This window comes from Pholcus phalangioides, unplaced genomic scaffold (assembly GCF_987345545.1).
Source record: "Pholcus phalangioides strain wild (caught in Gottingen) unplaced genomic scaffold, Ppha-v1.0 ptg000003l_1, whole genome shotgun sequence".
In the NCBI taxonomy this organism is placed as follows: domain Eukaryota; kingdom Metazoa; phylum Arthropoda; class Arachnida; order Araneae; family Pholcidae; genus Pholcus; species Pholcus phalangioides.
This window is the reverse complement of record NW_028301596.1, coordinates 41,608,329-41,631,710: the sequence shown is the minus strand read 5'-3', so window position 1 is coordinate 41,631,710 and position 23,382 is coordinate 41,608,329. Positions and strand designations below refer to the sequence as shown.

Below are 23,382 nucleotides of genomic sequence, written 5' to 3'. Positions count from 1 at the left end.
TTCTTATTTAGACGTTTTTTATTTTGGAGAACCCCTCTAGTTTCATTGACACGAACCGCACTTTGGGAACCACTGCTGTAAAACACCAAGTGAATATCTCATTCAGATCAGCACTCCGTTTGAATCCACAAGATTTTGAAAATTTTCATTTCACATTACCAATATATCTTGAATAGATAGGGGATTTATAACAATTCAGATAATTATTGAATTTTATATTTGATTTAAAAAAAAGATTGATTGGATGCTAGGGAAACATCGTTTTCCATTTTTCTTTCATTCACTCATTGCTAATGAACTCGATAATTGAGTATTAATGAGAGGGGACCAGATGAATTCAGTCAACTACAGCTTCACGAAGCTGAGTGCATCGAACATACCTCCACACAAGAACATCATAAGTACAGTTTTGGGGAAATTGGTTTGTTAATGAATTATAATTGAATATAATGGAACTGTATTTGTGTGTGGCATGTATTTCTTCATTGACATGAGTCCGTTTATTTCACAATTTCAAACTTGTCAGAGAAACATTCATGCAGGAAAAAGAAATTTCACACTTTTAATGAGTTTTTGGTAATTGCGAAAATAATTTAAAAAAAATTTTGATATCGAGTTTAATGATGATTATGATATGAATTGAGTGTTTACAGGACACTCGATTTTGTTTCTTTGTTATATTCAAACACTTCGAGACAATAATTACCGATGAGATATGACACAGAAATATAAACCAATAATTGACAGATAATAAGAAGAAAAATGACAAGAATATACACACTTTAATTTAAATAATAATTTTTCAGTTTTTGTTAACATTCATCGCTGTAATGATATTTCCGTGAAATAATACTCTGCATGTGTCATTCAAAATGGTCATTTTCGAAAGATTTTGCTTGTCTTCAAGACTGTCTTTATTTCTTGAATCTGGAATAGAAGTTTGGGGTAAAATAATTTTTCAATAACGTACTGAAATATTTATTTTCATTATCATTTAACAAGTTTAATAAACACTGGAAAATTTGTATATTTCATATACAGGGTGTCCCACAAAGAGTGTCCGAAAGGAATGAAATTTCTAATGTTGAGCCCAAAGAGGAATACGGAAAAAAATGTAAATTCAGTTATAATTTCAGTAGATGAAAGTCCAATTATCATAAAATGATAGTCGCAATAAACACAGAAATCAAATTTTTTATTCAGCTGCCAATCGATATGCCTAATATATATCAAACTTGTTTTTCTTTCTATTATAATTATACTGAAAGGAAATGGATCCTGTAACGTAGGAATGAAAGTTCGTGAATGTATCAACAGTTTAAATTCTTGATTTGGTCATTTCAGCCCTTTGAATCAAAAATTATAATTTAAAATCAATCTTGATAAAATGTTTCTTCAGAATTTTATGGGGTAAATATCTTTCAGTATTATAGTTTGAAACAAATTTGATCAATATTTAGTCAAACCCCCGGTGTAGAGATCCCCAATATAGCGCCAACCCCGCTCAGCGCCATAATTTTTCATTGAACAAATACATAAAGGTCGCATAAAGGTTGCATAATTTGATGCAACGCCGTACTCGTTATATCGCCAGAAGCCTCCGAAAAAAATAAAAGCGTTGCATCGGGGTTTGAGTGTATTGTTACTGCCAAAGAGCCCGAAATCGGCCAGTTCGCGAAGTTCACGACTTCCTTGTAAATTGACCGGGCCAATGTCCGATTTTCGGGGCATAACTGGCCGTCTTACATCAACAGATCGGACACTTGCCAGGGATTTGCAGCTACTTCACGAATTGTCCGATCAATGCCTCGAATCATTTCTGCAAATCGGACTTCGGCCAAAACTCTCGGCCAATTCACGAATTTGCCCTCACACTACGTGCTTTGATAGTAACATATTTTTTCCTGATTACAGCGTGTGCAAAAATTTCAATTTTTATATCTTCGCACAAACTCACCATTTTAGTTTGCTACAGTGAATCGACGACTAAAAGTCCATTATTTATTTCCAATTTTTCAATCTCAATCCTGAATTGTCTACCTCCTTCGGGGGCGCTCTTAGCATAACGACGCCCTTTCCAACAATGTCAAAACAGAAAAGGTTATAACTGCATGTTTTATATACTGCTGCATGAACATTTCATTCATAATTAAGTACAGTGAATGTAATGCGTGTTTTAGTTCTAGTGTATCCAAATGAGAAAGATGAAAAAAAATTTTATTTTAGAGCATAAATTTTTAATTAAGATAAATCAATTATTTGGAGGGCAAACATGCATCATTATTTTTGGATTAATTTCCATAAATGTTTACGATGTGTGTGCGTGCGCGCGCGTGTGTGGGTGGGAAATTGTCTCTTTATTTGATAATATTAACAACACTTAATCAAGTATCAATTATCTTTTTAATTATTTTCCAAGCTTAATAATTTATTTCATTTGAAGGGACTAAACTAGTAATATTTCTTTTTTATTAGCTTGTTACTCATTTAATAATCTTTAATTACCACCAAATAATTTTTAACTAGAAAAGAGAATCTATGAAACTGTATAGTGATATCGTTTATTATTCTAAATACTACTGATTTAAATGTTTAAAATTTGAGGCATCTCCACTGCAGAATTCTGGTTGGAAAGGAATCGAATCTATTTATGTTTATTGACAAACTTATTAAAATCATAGAAATATCCTTAAAAAATAGTACTTATATAAGAAAATAAAAAAACATTTTAGACATCTACTGTACCTTTGGCATTCACTGGAATGTAAAGATTTCGTATTAAAAGATAAACAGGAAAACTCTTGAAAACATTGTCAGAATAATGTATTATTATTATTTTTTTATCATTTTAAGAAAACATTAAAAACACTATGTGTGTGTGTGTTTATCTGTAACGTGACTGCGCGGCATTTTCCACGTTTCTAGAAACGTAAAAAGATATAAAATAACAATGATTGAAACGTGAGGTTACGTTCCTCTCTCGGTGTTCTTCTTTAGCCTTCATCTTGCCGTTTTGTTGTTTTTTTTTTTTTTTAGCTTCTCCCAACGCAAGAAGCAATGTCAAATAATTTTGACATGGCTTTGACTCTTTGACATATCTGGAGCCTATCTTATTCCACAAACCGACGGACGTCCATTTCGCTACAACTGCTGCCACAATTTTTTTGTTTTTTTTCCTTTTTTGTTAACCCACGTAATGTTGCGGTGCCTAGAAGACGGGCAGCAGTAGCAGCAGCAGCAGCTTATGTGAATGTGGTTCGATTCCCTTGAGAAATCAAGGAAAGTGTATCGCTTCTATCCCAAACTATTCGCACTGGTGCGATAAAAAAAATATATATATATATATATATATATTTATATATATAAAAAATAAATAAATAAGTCGCTATATATGTGTGTATGTGACACGATACTAACGACTAGCGGAGGAAAAAATAGGAATAGAGATGATACTAAAATAGATATGAAGAAAGTTGGGAGTGTTGCTCATGAATAAATGGAAGAATTAAGAACATTTAACTGACGCGGCAAGGTTATAGTCATGTGTAGTTTAATTTGATCCCGTCATTTGAGGTATTCGATTGCCTTACTGAACACTTTTCTACAAAAATGGTGTTGGATTGAACTTTAATAATTTTTCTTGATAGTAAGTGTCTCAAAATTGTCATGAATTGGCATTTTGGATTACTTCTGTCACTTTTTACAGAAAAGTCATTTTTATGTGAAATGCAGTCGAGTTTGGTCCGTCTTTGTTATATGCTGAAATTGCAATATAATGCTGCAAAATATAAAAATATGCCTTAAGACCATGAAAAATACCCTAAAATTACTAAAAATCATGCTCTATCACGTAAAAATAAGGAAATATGCGGAATGCGTAAAAATAATGCAAATATATCTATCTTAGCTTTCTATCTACCTATCCAATATATCCTAGCTTTACTCATAAGTTTGATAGATGTACGTGTGAAAGTGTCATAAACAAAACAAGGCCTATTTCGGAATCACAAGAACTGGTGCTTTTATTTAAAAAAAATCAGCATTTGCTTTAAAATGAGGTTTCTAACGTAATCAGATAACAGTCAACTGTTACGACAATAATGTTAATTGATAAGATTATCCGGAAAGATACTTCGATAAGTAGAGATTGATTCTGATGTGGGTTTTATTAAGAAATTACCGTTGAAATAACGCTTATAACGTAAAGAATGATTAAATACCCTAATAAGTTATCAAAGAAAACCATTTGATAAAAAGAAATGCATTTTTGAGCAACCAAAGACTATTGCTGTGATAAGTTCGAGTGGATACATAATACTTTTATTAATGCTCCCAGAGAAATTTCCGAGGTTTGATACACTAGGAATACACAGTTCTTGACGGTAGTTTTCAATGCTTTTGAATTTATATTTGAAGATAGTTTTAGCGAGATATTCAGCGTTCAATAACATTTTTTACCAATATTTTCTTCGTCATTCAATCCAATTTTTTCGTCAATTATTCAGTTTTAAAGTAGACTTTTTGCATCCACACACAACTTTCTTCATTTTGTATTCAATCCATATTTTTCAAGCATAGTTTTAGAACAAATTTTCCAGCATTTCTCTTCAATTCTCTCTTACTTTCTTTCCGGCATTCTTTCACAGTTTTCACCGTTTTGCGTTTCTAAAAACTGGTGCCATTTGTACCAGTTTCTAGAAGTTTTTCATCAAGAACAGTTTCCACACCACAATTCCTTTGCATTCACACATGGTTTGCGATTTTTTATTTGAATTTGTAATGGAAGCCTATTTCTTCAATTTTTGTCATGGAAGTATTTTTGTTCAATTTTTTTGTCATTCAAGCTAATTTTTTTCAAATGTTTATCGCCATTAACGATAAATTTGATAAATGTTTTTTTTTGTAATTCAAGTAAATTTTTCTAAATGTTTCTGTCATGGAAGCAATTTTTTTTTGTCATTCAAAAGCAAATGTTTCTAGATTTTTTTTTCTCATTCCACTATAGTTCTTCAATTCTTAGGCAATTCAAGAAAACTTCTTCGATTCTCTAGCATTCAAGTCCACTTTTAGCCGATTCGTTAACACCTTCAAGTCCACTTTTAGCCGATTCGTTAACACCTTCAAGTCCACTTTTAGCCGATTCGTTAACGCCTTCAAGTCCACTTTTAGCCGATTCGTTAACGCCTTCAAGTCCACTTTTATCCGATTCGTTAACGCCTTCAAGTCCACTTTTAGCCGATTCGTTAACACCTTCAAGTCCACTTTTAGCCGATTCGTTAACACCTTCAAGTCCACTTTTAGCCGATTCGTTAACACCTTCAAGTCCACTTTTATCCGATTCGTTAACGCCTTCAAGTCCAGAGTTTTAATCAATTCCTTGACATCCAAGCACAGTACCATACAATCACTTGACATTTACGTACGCTTTTCTCACGCACTTTCAGTTAGAAAAAAAAGTTGCTTTTTTTACCCAGGGATCTGTTGATTTTCAATAACCAAAGAGTTAATACTAAAGATTCGTAAGAATCTAGACAAAACACAAAAGCACAGATGATGCATGAATGTCTATATTCCGTACTAAAAAAAGAATAAAATAAATGAGCAACGTCCGGAAACCTGAGTCAAAATCCAGAATAAAAAAATAGCAAGAAAACAAGTCGGACTAATGACGCGGATATCACAAGCTTTTAGATGCCGAAAGGAAAAAGTGTCCTTGACAAGAAAACCTTGAGGTTTTTCGAAGGCTTGAGTAAAAACTAACTATCCAAGGAAATGTTAGTCAGTCCATCAAACATACGAGGCACAAATAGAACAAAAAAAAATAAATAAATAAAATAAAGCTGTAAAAGCCATACTTCGGGAGAGCGAGAAAAAGCATTTCGATGTCTATTTCCTTTTTTCTTGTTGTCGTCTTTGTTGGTTTTTTTGTTTTCCGTATAGTATATCCGTTTGACGTATCCGTTGAAAAGTGGCATTTTCTTATTATTTTTGTCCGATCCATCGGTTAAGAGACGTTGCCAAAATATAAAAGAGAATGTGTTAAGTGCGGGTAATGGTGTCAACTGCGACTTTGTTAAATGTCATGCTTGTCACTTTTCTGTTTCACTAAATAGTGTTTGTATTCTTATTGGCTATTGCTTAAGACGAGGATTCTATATGTTTTTTACTTTCACGGTATCCCCTGTTCGATTTTGAAAAAGCATCCCTGCGGCAATTGATTACCGATATCAAGGTGAGAAAAAGTGATAAATTTAGGGAAGTTTATCTAATTTACGAACGACGCTTGAGTACTATGTATAATTGCCGGTAAAAGTGACCAATTTAGGGAAAATTTTTTCAAACTTACCAAAATGTTCGATGATTATGTATAATAATCAGATTTATCACATTAACCGTAACATATACCCAATGCAAACAAAGCTATTCTTCTGGCGTCAGTGACGTTCAGGGGTGTAGCCAGCTATTTCGTTCGAAGGGGGAACCAAAGTGATAGAACAATAGATTTGGCCATCTTTATCCTTTTTTCGGCATTTCCGCACATTTCGGGGAGAACCAGACCCCCAAGTCCCCCCCACTACGCCCTTGGTGATGTTCAAAAACAGTTCTTTAATCAACGAAAAATAAATTCCGAACATGTTTTTTTTTTTAAATAATGACTTTTAAAACACTTTTCTCATCTAACAAAATTTTCTGAACAAATCCATTCAAAACAATTACGTATTCTCCAAGCAGATCGGTGATAAACGACGAATGAATTACAAATGTCGTATTTTGACGTGCGTAAGGAGCTCGCTCTGATTTTTTTGGGCTTAAATTTTGGATAAAAGTTGAAAAAGATATAAAAGCTTGGAATAGACATCCATCCGATCTAGTTTCTACACCGACGAACGCGTTATTTTGCAAAATAAACTATCAAACTTTGACATTTCGAGTTTCTTGATCAGATACCCATTTTAATTTAGTGCCTCCCGTGTATGTACAGTATGACATCATTTGCTCCTTTTCTTTTGAATTTTATCGTGCTTTTTCTTTTCTCTTTCCCGCAATGTAAGTGGAACCAGCCTTTTGTGGATGTAAATGAGTGAACAAAACTAAATTTTCACATTATACAGGGTGATTATAATTCCTGTACTCAGAGGCGTTTATATTAGAAACCGCTTATCCGAATATAACCAAATTTTTAGGATATTTTAATGATACCGTGGGAGAAAAAAAATTATGAAATGTAATTACAAATAGCTCAGTTTTCGACCACCAGGTGAAAAAAAAATGCGCTATTTTATTGAAGGTTTTTTTCCCCATGGGCCATAAAGAGTATATACAAAGTTTCAATGAAATACTATACATATACTACGTACGTCCTCCAGAACGGGCGCTGCATAGGTCGGAGTAGTGTCGTGTCAGTATACTGACAGTTGCAACATAGGTCTGGGAAGTGTCAGTTTACTGAAATTACTCACACCTATCCGCCCGTTCTGGAAGACGTATTCCATTGAAACCAGGTATATACGCTATATGGATCATGGAAAAATGCAATAAAACAGCTCCACTTTTTCACCTGGTGGTCGAAAACTGAATATTTTTATTTTATAAATCTCTCTCCCATGGTCTCATTAAAATATCATCGAAATTTGGCTGCATTCGAGTAAGCAGTTTTTGATAGAAACTCCTCAGAGTAAGGGAACTTTAATTATAATAACCCTGTATATCAAGCAAAAACTTGTATAAAAAAAAAAACTAATCATATTCAACACTATATCGTGTTATTTTGGATCAACACCTGTTTTACCTCTAACAAGAAAACTATGGTAAAATATACATTTACATCAATCCATTTATTACAACAATATCCATTTCATTTTCGAAATTACACACACTCATGTAAAGACATGACCTTGAAGCCGATAATTATAAGTTAGGCATAACCACGGGTAGATTAAAAACAAATAAAACTCACAAAAGAAAACAAAAACCATAATAGTTCTAAAACACAGGTAGAAAAATAGCTAATTACAAACGCAATGCTGGAGGAAAGTATTATTATAATACTCAGTAATGTTGCAAAGCACGATATCGTGACACTGAGAGAATCATGCGACTATATATATTCCTAGAACAAAAAAAAAAAGTAATACTCCCTTATGCGGAAGCCACAATCTCCATTTTTTATTATTTTTTATTTATTATTACTTTAATAATAATTATAATTATTAAAAAAAAACAAAAAAACAAGAGAGTCGCCAGGCAACTAAATAATCGCTTAAACATTCAATCAGGTTGCTGTATATTCCGTGAAAATTGCGTTTTTATCATTATTATTATTTTTTGCCCTGGGAATGGGGCAAAATGGGGACATCGGGATGGAGGGAGCTGATAATGAAATCCTGAGTGAATAATTATTATTGTTTTTTTTTTTTTACGACCTCCACCACTTTCCATTGTAGCGTTAAACAAAGGGACAAGTACTAACATAGTGGATCATTAACCAGCTAATTGACGTAGCGAAAGCTTTAAGTATTTCGTGTATTGTGTGTGTGAGAGAGAGAGAGAGAGAGCGAAAGGTCTAGGTTCGAAGCCCTGTATCTGGATGTATATGTAGCTTTTCCTTCCTTTTGCAGTTATGCGATTCTCCTTTGGGAACTCCGTGAGTAGTTTTTCCCATGGCCGTCTTGGATATATATTGCATGTAATCTCATTAACGGGTTCCGAGAAACACCACGGCAAGTGACGTGTGTATCACGTGCGTGATGGAATATAATTTTAACTGTGCTAATAATCACCGAAGAGGGAAATAACATGAGTGTGTGAGCTTCAGCCCTGTGGTCATGACTGAAGCCAAAACTCCAGAAATGTTTGATGTTATTTTTCTCATTACCTCTGGCCCCCACCCCTGAATCCAGTGGACGCCCAACTTTGTCATGCGGGATGTTGCGCAACAAAGGCGTTTGGTTTTTGTTTGGAGAATATAATTTGCAATTTGTGTATTAGAACTGCTGTTGATTCAGTCACGCCAGTAATAAACATAAATTACCAAAATTATTTTGAATTAAAAAGCATTCAACTGAATAGCAATGTATCTTTAAGATCATAATGAAATTGCTATCATAGGATTTGTCTTTGGAATAGCTAACAGACCATATCATCGTCTTTTAGTTGCGTTGCTAATCTTTCGACATGTAGCGTAAAACCATTTCATTACGAAAGCGGGCAGCGAGTCTGGTGCCCAGATCGAAAAAATATATTAAAACCGGAAAATCATCATAAGATTTATCTCACAAATGCCTATCAGGTGACACCATTAGCTTCTGTTTCCGTTAAAAATCTCTCGCAAAAACAATTTCGTTACGAAATAGGGCCAAATGCCTGGCAGACCAGACAAGCGACCCGCGCTCTGTTCCTTCCGGGATATCAGCCCTTTACCCGTGTGAGTTGGGCTATGCTGGGGAGCGGGCCACGTGTCCGGTGCCCAGACCAAAAAATATATTAAAACAGTAGTAGCAGCAGCATTAGATTTGTAAATGCATAATAAAGCACCCGACACAGTCCAGCCCCTTTTCCGGGGCAATGGATAGCATTGACAATGGTCGATGGACCCTGGGTGGCGTACGGTATGGAATGGGGAAAATATGAAATGAGCATTAGTTTTTCCTCAAAAATGCCCGTCAGCATTTTCAATAATACTATTGGCTTTTCTTTGCGTTGCGTTGCGAATATCTTGAGATATACCGTGTTTCTTCGGAAATAAGACACGGTCTTATATTAATTTATGCTTCAAAAATGCACTAGGGCTTATATTAGAAGCATCCTGAAAAATCATACTACGTCATATTTGCGGGAAAACACGGTAGAGTAAGATAATTTCGCAATGAAAGTGGACCGTGACCTAGGTGTCCAGATCGAAAGATAAAATCAGTGTGATATCATTGGATTTTCCTTAACGAGATCTACCAGCAACTGTAAGACCAGTCGAGGCACAGGCTCTGTCCCTCGAAGGATATAAGCCTTTTACCCCAAGGGGTTGGACCAGGGGGGGGGGGAGAGCTGACTGCGCCGGGCCGAAGGTCCTGGGTTCCAAGTCCTCGATCCCTATGATTGGAGCTCCAGACCGTGAGGCCTGGTGTCCCTACCTCCATCGTCCAGAGCAAGCCACAGCCCGCAGCCCCCCCCCCAGCCCGGGAAAACCCAGGAGGAGCCCTCAAACCCAGCAGACGCCAAAACCGCCCCCGGTCGCCTTGCAAATAATCACCCAAAGAGAGAAATAGCATGAGTGAGCTTCAGCCATGTGACCGTGACTGAAGCCAAAACTCCGAAATGTTTAATGTTATTTTTCTCATTATCTCATCCCCCCGTCCCCTGAATCCCGTAGAGCACAACACCTTGTCCTCTAAAAACACTTATATCTCGAATATCATATCCCTGATTTTTTCGGCAACTAGGGGTTCGTTTACATACATTTAGACCAGAAGGGGTTTTCAAATTTTTTCCACCAGCGGTGCCCCTCTCTCTTATTTAATGCTTAGTCGTGAGCTCCGTTTGTCCCTCCAAAGCTGTTTAATTAATAGAGAATATTTTCGAAAAGCCTTTGCCAGGGTCACCGCTCCGCGACACCCCTTACAAAGGTTGGAGACGCACAGTTTGAGAACCCCTGGTTCAAACATCTCCCCATCATTTTTTTTCATATTGATTGAAATACCTCTTACGAAACCGAAAGGACACACCGTAGAAGAATTCAAGAACACGTACGAGCGTTAACACTTAATACACAAATTAATAAAGCGGTTGAGTGAAGATATTAAAAGGTAATATTATTAATAAATATAAATATTCATAATGATTCAAAAAATTATTTCACATTAACCAATATGCAAAGTTGATCAAACGAGAGCAAAATTTCGAAAACAATTTGAGATATATTAAGAAAAATCATCGTTGGAGTCACGCTTCTTACATCAGTTTCACGTCATAGATTTAATTGTAATTTTTGATAAGTAAATTTTTTTGGTAATTTTTTTTTAAAAATCCTGTTCATAGAGAACGCTTTGTTCAAAAAAGTGTATCTGTATATCTTGAAAAATTCATGCTAGACATAGCAGATGTGTAAAATGTTTTGCAAAATGATGTTTAAATACTCTAGGATGATGTGAGAACGGGTCTGATAAAAAATTAAAAAGAAGTAAAAATCCACATTGTCTTCCAAAGTGACGTTTTAAACGAAGTCGCATATCTTAAGTGAAAACGTCGGATATGAAACATTTGACTTTTTTTTCCTCTTTTGCAATCAGAGTATCAAACACCTAACAAGACATTTCTTTTTGTAAAAACAAAAAGTGCGAAATATACATTTATCAATAGGTAAAACACGTCTGAAATAACGAAAATGATAAATGATTAAAACTTGATTAACGGGTAATTATTGGGCACACGACGCTTCAGAATATTTGTTTACATTTGTATATTAAATATTTTTTGGGTCACTTATACGCGGCACTATCCCTTTCAGACATTGGTGCCAGAAATGTGTTGGTTGCTTTTTCTTAATTAGATTTAGAAGTTTTGAGTTAGAAGTAGGTGCATACGAACTTTAGGGGACTTTCATCAGAGGACAACACTTAAAGTTGAACTTTCAGGGTTTTTTTAAAGAGGGCTTCCAGGAAAAAGTGCCTCCTGGGAAAAAAGTGGTTAATTATAAAAAGCCCAAACAAATTCTGAAAAAAAATTGCATATGAAGATGAATATATTCTGCATCATGTTGGCTGAAAAAATTTTAACGAGGTGAATTATTTCATACCAAAAAAAAAAAAAAAAAAAAATTAAAAACTGAAAAATTGAAAATAAATAAGTAATTGCTAATATTTATGTTTTGACAATCAAAAATGCAAAAACATTTAGAAAATTAAAAAAAAAAAAATGAATGCTCGGGTCTGAAAGAGTTGTAAATTTCGCAATCGTATAAGTGAGCGACGTATAAACGGGATCCCATTGTACGCCATTCGCATAGGTTCAGTGTATGCGGAAGAAGTTTCTTCTGTCTTTTGGAAGGCAGAAACAATCGTCCACACACGCTTTCCGGTTACTTAATGACAGCAAAATTAATTTCGCAGCTTCACAAGAGAGGGACTGTTTCATATAATAATTATGATGGTGATGATGATGATGATGATGAAGAAGTAATTATGTTGATTTATCGTCCATCAAGTGCTTTCGTATTTGTGTGTGTGTGTGGGTCTCGCAGTGTCACGTTGGTGGGTGGAAAGGATTCGGTATGAAGGGTGATTATGATGAAGGGAAAATAGTCAACTCTCTCTCTCTCTCTTCCAATTAACCACTGGAAATGAATTGCTCTGATTTATTTTTAATTTCTCATGAAAAGAAGATTCATGATCGCACACAATATAGAAATTTATTCAGATGTTTTTACGGACTAATTTCTCTTCTGAACACTCAATCCTGATCAGTCTTCATTCGTCGCCATCTTCTACATTAATTGAGTTAAAAATCATGCGAAAAAATTCAATCGAAATTTAAATTACCGTATTTACTCAGGTATGACTTAAGAGAGGAGGTATGAGTAAAATATCAAAATAAGGAAAACAAGAATTATTAACGCAAAAAAAGTCCATATTTCATTTATTTCCTTATATATAGAGGAACATTTACGGTTATGCCACCTGTGGGCTACACGAATTTTGTCGCCCTTCTTTTCCAATTTAGTCTAATTTTCTGGAGTAATCTTTCCTCGAATTCGCCACCCTGTGCTATAACCCGCTTGGCTAACTTGCCATTCCTGCAAAAACACCTGTGTTAAAATCACTCTTTTAGTCACCAACATGCTCACACATTATTTAATCGCTAACCAGGACCGCATTAAGAGAATCCTGGTCCCCCCGGGCAAAGTTTTTTTTTGAAGCTTCCCTACCTGGAAAGACATGCTGAATTTCGCAAATTTTAACCGGATCTAATTTTCATGAGACCCCGGTAGGTGGCTGGGTAAGCCCATGCTTTAAGACGGCACTGCCCTTCACATACTTGCACACGCTCTGAGTGACTCACTGACCTAGTCCTTCGCTCTGTAGGTCAGCCATTTGGTCATTCGCATGCTTACTCACACTCTGTCAATCTTTGGCTCACTCCCGTGCTTGCAAACTCTCTAGCTCACTCTTTTCGTCACTAGCTGATCTAAACCCTTGCTGTCTGGGCAGATGTGATTTTATTGAAGGTTATAAAATTTTCGCCACCCTCCGTCCGTTCTAATAATTTTCTTGGCCACTCATCCCTTAAATCGGCCGCCTCTCGGTACTTCCCACCCTGGACAACAGCCCACCAAGTTCCCCCCCCCCCCCGTGAATATGCACTGCATATAATAGCGCAAAATACACGAATTAAGGCAAACAAACAAGTTATAACTTTTCGTCTAAAAAAATACTCTGGTCTCTTCCTCTTTCTCACTCTCACTCGTCCTCCAATCCGTCGAGCGCATTTAAAATGCAAACCACGTGACCCACCTCTAAAGATTGACCCATCAGTAAGCTATAATTACAGTGCCGCTGAGCGGTCGTGTGGACATCGTGCTAGAGTTTCATCACGAGAATCAAGGCTCGAACCTCGTTGGCGGCACAGTGATGGTCGGTTGAAGTTGGTTTGCTGCCGTATTCCAACCTCGAGTCGCGAATGAAAGACAGTCTCCCTCATGAAAAGCCTCTCCGTAGAGACAGTGAAGACCTACAGCATCATAATTACATCACGTTTAAATTCAATAAGTTATATCATCTTCACTTCAAAATATGGGCTGCACCAGCAAGAACACGATAGAAGCACACATCTGACAAAATTAATTAGGTTAGAGCCATAATAGCCAGCTATATAGAGCCATTAGAGCCAGCTATAATCAGAATACACATTCCGGCATGTATCGATTCATTAGCAGAAGAATCTGTACGAGGTGCCATGTATTGTTAAATAGTAATAGTATAATTGCACCGTGAGCTATATAGACCAGTGTTTCTGAACCTTTAATTGTGCCTTTCGACCACATTTTCTTTTCGTGTCTTCCTTGTCTTATCTAAGCCCCCCCCCCCCCTTACCTCATTTAAGATCTAGGTACCTTTCTACTTATCGAAATGAATTTCATCAAAACTGAATTTATAATAAAAATTTCATAAATGAGATAAGAGAACCCTACACCTAGAACCCTGGACCATGCACGGATACAGAACGTGGGTGATCATGCTTCCCAAGAAGCAAATTACTGTATATAGGAAAAAAATTATGCTTAAAGTATATGGACGGATCCAACGAACATACCCAATGAATGATATCTCCCGAAACATCACCATGGGCAAGGTTTCAGCGAGCTTCTTTCTTAAGGGGAGGGATAATGCATGTCTATCTGAACATCCTGGGTCTCCGGGTGATGTTCTGGAGGCCACATACCTAGCTGTGTGTGAAAGTAACTGCTTGCATATTTAAATACTTGCATTTGAAAATCATAGTGCCAGATCTCATAATGATCTCCGCCTAGATATGAGCTGTCGTTTCAGGTCCACATGTGCTCCTGGGTCAACATGACCTTGGTTTTTATGGTCATTCATTTCTGCATAGCTCTCTGCCAATACCTTCTAGAGACAATACCTGCTCTAGAAGGTATTGTCTCTGTGCCCCCTTCACCATTTGCTGTGGCTTACCTTTCACCTGATTTTCATCCGTGCCCCTTCCCAGAATATCCAAGGACCGCTAGGGGGCCGCATGGGCCCAGGTTCAGAAGTACTGCTATAGACGGTTCAAAAAATAATAATAATAAACCGTAACGAATCCTTTGATAACGCATACAGGACGATCTAAGTTTGTGAAAACAGAATATAAACCTAGTCCAAATCGCAAGTAACTACGACATTTTCGTGGAAAATTATTTACTTCCAAGAAATACCTTATTTCTTGTCCTATTCACAACAAGCGCTTGTATTTTTGAAAAAAAAAATTCTTTCGGCGGTGATGAAAAATGCTTTCATTTTATTTATTTAAACGAGATATTGACTGTGAGCACTGAAGTATAAGTAAAATATCAACTGATTAAATTACGTTTTAATCATTCCCAATTGGTTCTGAGCAGAAATGGATAATCTTTTGGATGAAGGAATAAACAGCGTGAGAAAAACAGCGCATTATATACCTACGTTGTTTTCTTCTGTGTTTATATTTGGTTCTTTAATATTTACCTACTCTCTTTTCCTTCAAAAATTCCATTTTAAAAAAATACACGAAAACACTAATTATGTGTAGAAGGTAAATTTCTTGTTGGAACAGGTTGGCGCTTACGGTAATTAGATGGCATTTCATCTCTTTTCAGAATTCGTTCCGAGCATTTAGCAAACATTTCCTAAAAACTAATTGTTTGTAGAATACAAGTAAACAGCACAGTATTTTGCTATATCGCAACGAAAAAACCAACGAAAAAATTTGTAAGAATGGTGTGAGTGCGCAAAGATCTTCAAACATCCACCGCATCTTTGAAGGATGTGAAATTTAAGTCTTATGTAAATACCGTTTTCTTCCATTTTATAAAGGAAATATGTATTTATTAAGGAGAAGCTTGTGTCAAATCTTCTGAATATTTTCTGAATAATTGTTGGTTTCCATTTAATTGTAATTCAGAGCAATTCATTGATATTCGATCATTTTTCCGGTTGACTTCTCGAAAAAACTGTGATTTTTTAAAACAAAAATTAAATAACAAACCGTATTTGCGGCGCGCGCATCTGCGTAATAGAGCTTCTAGATTTTTTAAAAGGACCTCTTTTAAGGATCAACTGGTTGGACTCAGAATCATAGGCGGGATAGACTTCGAAGTCTGGGGGGAGGGGGTTGGGGAACGGTCATTATTGCTGGGGGAGGGCTCGATGCTGATGATGTGTCAATTCATATTATATACATATATACATTAGATCAGTCGACTCCACCTTTGACGCTCGGGGGCAATGCCCTCCACAACCCCTCCCGTATCCCCACCCATGCTCAGAATGCCTCAGAATTGCCACTGTGCTAGTCGTAGTGACGAATTCGATCACCGGGCTCGAATCCTGCCGTCGCCTGATGTGGTGGTCGGTTGGAGTTGGTTTCCTGTTTTTCCTAACTTTTGAGGAGTGAATGCGAGCCGATTTCTTTCCGTTAAAAAGTCTCGCCACAGAGAACACCAGGCCTACAGCCGTACAATTATTCAAGAATTACACTTCACTTATGGTTTGAAAAATTTATGGCAGGTGGCAGCACTATACAACCATTACACAGAAACGAACTTCACGTGAGGTCCACAACACATACACGCACATTTCCCAGCATGGCCCAGGTCTTGTTCGACAACCAACTTGCATTTCTTCATTGAGACAGAGCAGCGGGCCATGATCTAGATACGAGGAGCACTCGAAAACAGGCTCGACATTAAATAAACTTTCTAATTGCAAGTAAGAAAACGGGGACCGTATAGACATTTACATTTTTATTTTAGCTTGTGACACACGGCATTTTTCATTCTCAAAAAACTGGTACAAGGTGATTTGTAAACACATTTTGAGCATTTTTTCAATTGGAACTATATCTCTGCGATAGGTGGTTGTCGAGATAACGACCGCATTAGCACTTAGGGGTCATTCAAGCATTACGTCAGCATCGATGGAGGGTGTCCAATTTTCTGACTTTTTTGATGATAAGGGGGAAGGTGGAGTTTGGATGATGCTTATGGAATCAACCACCCTTTAAAAAAACATGAAATATTCTTAATGACATCCTGAACTGTGGTTTGTGGGCACCTCAACTAACAATATCCCTATTGATAAGTCTCGTGGAGGGCTACTTTAGTGAACTCTAAATGTTTGGTGGATCCTTCAAGAGATCTAGAAATGTGTTTTTTGGGCCGCTTAAGTACTCTTGAACTGCGCCACGCATCTTTCAAGTGATCCGTAATTATGTCGCGGATCACTCAAGGGATTTCTAAATGCACCACGGCTCGCTTAAGGGTTCTGGAACTGTGCCGCGGGTCACTTAAGTGATCTGTGAATGTGCCACAGGCCCAATTCTGTGATCTGAAAAATGTGCCACAGGCCTAATTGTGTGATCTGAAAAATGTGCCACGCGCCGACTTGAGTGATCTGTAAATGTGTCGCTTAGTTCATTTTTACAAAATTAGATTCGAGGGGGCAGGCCACATCACGTAACCGCCGGGGGGCCTCATTTGGTCCAAGGGACAAGGATTTATCATTATATGGCTTATAACAGGCGGGAGGGGGGTTCAAAAGTGACTGAAAAAATTGCTGACGTAATACTTGAACGGTCCCTTACAGCAGTGTTTCCTACCGGGCAGCGGCGTATTAGCGGGCCCTAGCACTAGCCATAGGAAGGGTGGTTTCCGATTTGCTGACTTTTGATGGCAAGAAGGGAGGGGGTGGGGTTTGAAGGCTTCTTACGTCATCAACAACCTTTTATGAAAATATGAAATATTGTTAATGGTATTCTCAATGGCACCAAAAACGAGAAAAACCTTTCGATAGTTTTTGGGCACTTGAAGTGACACCCCCTCCCCATTGATGAGTGTCCTGCCGGGCCGCTTAAATGCTGTGGAATTGTACCACGGGACACTTAAGCGATCTATACATGTGCACTTAGTTCATTTTTACAAAATCAGGTTTGAGGAGTGTAGGTCGCATCAGATAACCCCCAGGGCCATAGTTGGTCCGCGGACCAAGGGTGTTTATGCGATTATGTGGCTTAGAGGGTGGGTTGCAATGGATTTATTAAAGACAAATTTTGACTTCATAGCCTCCAAATAACATTGAAATTAACAGAATTTGATTATAATAACATATAAAGGTATTTTCTTCCGAAATTTTAACTGAAAAAAATTATTTTCAATGTCCCCCCCGTGTACGTCCCTGATCCCACCAATATGCGTTAGTATTCAGAGGGGCAGAGCTGATGCTGAAATTTTGCTGACGAGGGGAGGGGGGGTCAGAGTTTTCCTGACTTTTGTTGATAGGGGGGAGGGGGGTCAAAAATGGATAAAAATCTGCTTACGTAATACTCGAACGGCCCCTAATGAGTATTTCAATCATTTTATAATATAAATATTCATATTTAAAAATTTAAATATGAATTCATATTAAAAAATTTAAATATTAATTCATATAAAAAATTTAAATATTAATTCATATAAAAAATTTAAATATGAATTCATATTCAAAAAATTCAAATATTAATTCATATTCAAAAATTTAAATACGAATTCATATAAAAAATTTAAATATAAATTAATATTCAAAAATTTAAATATGAACTCATATAAAATTCATATTAAAAATTTAAATATTAATTCATATAAAAAATTTAAATATGAATTCATATAAAAATTTTAAATATGAATTCATATAAAAATTTAAATATGAATTCATATTCAAAAAATTTAAATATTAATTCATATTCAAAAAATTTAAATATGAATGCATATTCAAAAATTTAAATATGAATTCATATTCAAAAATTTAAATACGAATTCATAAAAAAAATTTAAATTTGAATTCATATTCAAAAATTTAAATACGAATTCATAAAAAAATTTAAATTTGAATTCATATAAAAATTTAAATATGAATTCATATTCAAAAAATTTATATATTAATTCATATTCAAAAATTTAAATATGAATTCATATTCAAAAAATTTATATATTAATTCATATTCAAAAATTTAAATACGAATTCATAACAAAAAATTAAGTGTGAATTAATATTCAAAAATTTAAAAACGAATTCATATAAAATTCATATAAAAAATTTAAATATGGACTCATATAAAATTCATATAAAAATTTTAAATATTAATTCATATTGTAAATTTAATATCTTTGATATTTGTCGTATTACCTTGCCTATTCACAGTTACGCTGGCGTGTTGAAAATAATATTTTGTAGGCTTGCGATGCTTACGTCAACTTTTTAGGACGCCGAACAAAGTACTTTAGACGTCTGGTATGAATATGGTAATTTATTGAAGAAAATCGTTATTACCAGTATCGTGTAACATTCGAATTTCGATCTATTTAAATTTAATTTGAGAACTTTGAGTATATTTCTAAGCATTCTCTAATATACGTTCGTATAATACAAAAGAACATTTAAATTAATTAAGTTAATTCAAAATTAAAAAAAAGTTTTACTTATAAATGAGATGCGACTGGAAATTGGAAATCTCACGAAAGTACACAGTAAGACCTCTCTTAACGGAAACCCCTTCAGATGCGGTCACCCCTATTTTACGGCCAAATAGTATTTTTCCCTTGTATAATGAAAGCTTGTGCATCGTTTTAATGAGCACTTTTGTAATCTCCCAGGTAAGTTTACATTAGGAACAATGCAAAACCTAGAAATCCTTTAAACGAAATTTCGTTATAACGGAGTGAATTCTCCGATCTCTTGCAGTTCGTTATAACAGAATTCGACTGTTTCTCAAGCACCTTATTAACCATCACCCGTAATTTACAAATGCATTTTTATGCCCCGCTGGTGCCCATATAAGAGAAGATTACTGTATTTCAATCTTTCTTTTTTTGTTTGGCACACTGTAGAGAGAAAATGTATTTGCAGTGCAATCCCGGGACGAATCCCGTTTTAACGAATACCATTATAGCGACAATCTCGTTTCAACGAACACTTTTTCAATCTCCTAGATACGTTTATATTTTAACAATGTAAAACCCTGGAATTCGTTTATAACGAAATTTTGTTGAAACGAAGTGGTTTTTCCGGTCTCTTGTAGTTCTTTATAACGGAATTCGACTGTATATGAGGTTTCTTTGTACAAAATATTTTTGTTTTTTACTTTTTTTTTAAAAAGAAAGGAATTTTTCTTAAAAAAAATAGACATTAAAACTGAAAATTTTCTATTGCATTGAACAGTTTAAAATATGATCAAAAGATGGCGCTGCATCACCCACTCTTCCATCATTATTTTAATTGTATGTTTTCTCTCCAGGAATACAAATAACAGAAATAGATTTTCAATTGATATTTGCATTTTTTTGTGTTCGGATTTATTTCCAGTTGTTTTTTAAGAAGTTTGAATGCTGTAGAGGATTTCACCGGAATATATCGCAAACTATTCAAAAATTAAAGAACGCTTGCATTCCAGTAAGGGGGATCTGAGACATTTTCACATTTTTAAAAAGCCTCGAGAAATACTGTATTTTTATAAAACGGGTTCTCAAACTGTGTGCCTCCAACCTTTGTCAGGGATGCCGCGGAGTGGTGACGCTGACAAAGGTTCCACCAGCTTTCGAAAGAATTTATAATATACCATAGGTGTTCTAGTTCTGGAGAAATTCAGTCTTTTGTTTTGCAATACATTACTGGAGTCTGCATTCGTTGAAGCAATTGGTATGTTTTGGCGACAGTTTGATTTTCATTTGGCAGAACATGTCACGTACATCCTGCATGGCTGCTACACATATTACGTTCACCCTGAATAGCTACTATACGTATCAGGTTTACCCTATATAGTAGCTGTGTTCGATTAGCTCCACGTGGCAATGGGGGGAAAAGTGGGGGGGGGGGAACTATTTATATAATAATATAGACATATAGACAATATAGACAATTTTGAAGGAAAAAAAGTTGGGGTTACCGCATCGTGACTGTGGTTTGATAGGTTGTCATACTTAACGTGGGCATAATTATCACGAAATACGCGATGAACCCCGAATCAACCATGCTTTTTCTTTTCGGACTTTGGCCACGCATCTCCAGTCCAATTTGTGAACTGGCTGATTTCGTTCTTTTGGCAGTAACATATAAAATCCGATTGTGGTGAAATCTATTGATTCGTAAACGTTAGCTTCGCAATGCACATGCGTGTTATCTATATTTTAACGGGACTTTGCCATCAACAATACGATAAGATAGTTAAAGTTTATAGTACGCTGAGCGTACTATACACACACATACACGCTGCGCGTACTATAACGTATATTTAAAATAGAAATTTTTTTGTTCCGTGCTATATGCATTATTCACTAGATGAGGGGAATAAATGCATTTACACCGCTGCTTAAGTATACTCGCATATAATAAATGCTATTCTGGCAGCTTAATTGGACAATTACCATTATTATTTAATATTTTTTTGGGAGGAGTTTCAATGTACCGTATATATATAGCAGCATCTCTGGAAGGCTCTCGAGATCTAGAGATTCGTTCGTGGATGCCAATCACGCCATGACTTGGAAATGAGTGCAATAAAGTGCTTCGTGGCACGGGTTCTGCATTACGCACCTAAGTCTGCACTCGTATTTCGGTCTGCACGCTCAGGGAACCCCCAACTCATCGTCTCTCACCACTGCTTCCGGAATACAAATGTTCCCCAGCTCTATGGACACAATCCGTTAGCCACACACATACACAACGCGTTATCGTGAGAAAAATTTTATATGCGTAGCCAGATATCGTACAATTGCTTGTAAAGGCACGGATTAGAATGGGGGGGGGGGAAGCGATAAGAGTGACTAAGCTCAATTAACCAAGTTTCTATTTTCATCATCATCACCATTATTACGACCATACTATTTTGGTGATTCTTCATAGCATGATTCAGTAGTTTAGGATGGAACAGAGTTAATATGTGCAGCTGAACAGTTCTCTAAAGAAATATTACTTGATTGTGCTGTCATCTGGGAATAGTGCTTGACTCCCAGCGTGACGATCCAGATTAGTATCCCCCCTGGTTGCACAGTGGTGGGTGGCTGGAGTTGGTTTCCCTGCTTCGAAGTGCGAATGCAAGACGGACTCGCATTTGAAGAAGTCTCTTCGCAGAGTGCAGGCAGAACTTCAACATGATACATATGATACATTACATGATTTATGTAAATTCAGGAATGTGCCACTTTTATTTCATATGGTAGATGACCGATGAATGCTGCCTTCATTTGCCGGAGCAGGACGTTTGGGCGAAGCTCATTGGACACGTAACACTTGGAATCATGCCGTTTGGACACCGGACAATCAGCAGGGTCATTATTATCGATCAATTTACAATTGATCATTTGCAATTTATTAAAATGAAAAAAAAAAGTCTGAGTTTTCACGAAGTTGGGTGGTCAGCACCGAATTCGGCTTGCAGGCGTCGATGAACTACTTCTGCATAATTATTTGTGTGGGCTTCGTCCTGTGCAGTGAGCTTATAACAGGACCAAAATGGTGGTTTGAACAGTGCCCGACTGTGGCGGTTGTTTCGACGCAATCATCCGATGTTATTGTCTTCGAAGTAATTTAATACCGGGTATCAAACTTTCGTTAATAGCTGGCACACATTGTCAACCTCAATCGGAAAGTATTATTAGCAAATTTGAGCAATTATCCAGTTCATTGTACACAATGATGAACATCAAGCTACATCTGGAAAGAAAAGCCGAATGTTCTATATCAGGAGCACAGCTTCCGGTCCACGGGTGAAATGCGAGCCACGAAAGATTTTCCGGCGGAACATTGTCATCGCAAACAACACGATAAACACATTTGATCATTTTTGTCTCACCACGGTCATTTTCTGCACACGATGGCTAATTAGACCGGGGCCTACAATTTATTGCCGATTCCGAACGGCAGGCTTGTTTTTTATACTCGTCGAGGGATTGGTGCGCTAACCCCTCGATGGAGGACCCCCTTCTGTAGCAATTTTTTCTGTGGTCATGTCGCCGTTTCTGTTGTACCCCTGTGTCAGGAAAGTTTTCTGACAAGGACGAACCGGGTATCGAACTCGCGACATCTCTGCACATCCTTTGGCACTTTAGGCGAGTATCTTATCGACCTGGGCTACTGCGCCCAACACGATGAATACCTAACATGACCATATTTCTTTCACAAAATACGGGAAATCGGGGAACCAAACGGGTTATCTAGCAACCAGTTATCGCCAAAAAAAAATTGAAAAGCAAAGTGGCCAGTTACGATCAAGAAAAAACTTCAATTAAAGTTGTTAATCACAGCCACAAAAATTTTCAAAGAAAATTTGAATTGCCACACACACAAAATTACAGCTAATAGATTTTCAAACACAAGTGAAGTTGTCAATGGAAATATAAATTGTCAAAGGTAAGTAAAGTTGTCCATTACAGCCACGACATTTTCAAAGGTAAGTCAAGTTGTCATCACAGTCAACAAAATTGCCAAAATCAATAATGTACAGCCAAAAAATTTATCAGGAAAGTGAGTACAAATTTTATTAAGATAGGAAAATGATAATTTCTTCATCAAAAATGCAAAAGTTGGGACGACTAAAATTACGTTAATTTACCGAAAACTACAGGTCACCCTACATACAGGGTGATTCAGAAAAAGATGGGAAAAACTT

The 23,382-nt window shown here is 36.3% G+C and overlaps 1 long non-coding RNA gene across 4 annotated transcripts in view; it reads right to left on the bottom strand.

Annotated features, from left to right (window-relative positions):
• Window positions 1-772: 772 nt before the first annotated feature.
• LOC149088618 (uncharacterized) overlaps window positions 773-23,382 on the bottom strand; it is a 299,264-nt gene continuing 276,654 nt past the window's right edge. For all 4 annotated transcript variants that reach the window (XR_016195409.1, XR_016195411.1, XR_016195410.1 and 1 more), the window contains one exon: window positions 773-927. This is a non-coding gene — a long non-coding RNA (uncharacterized LOC149088618). The remainder of the gene's footprint in view (window positions 928-23,382) is intronic.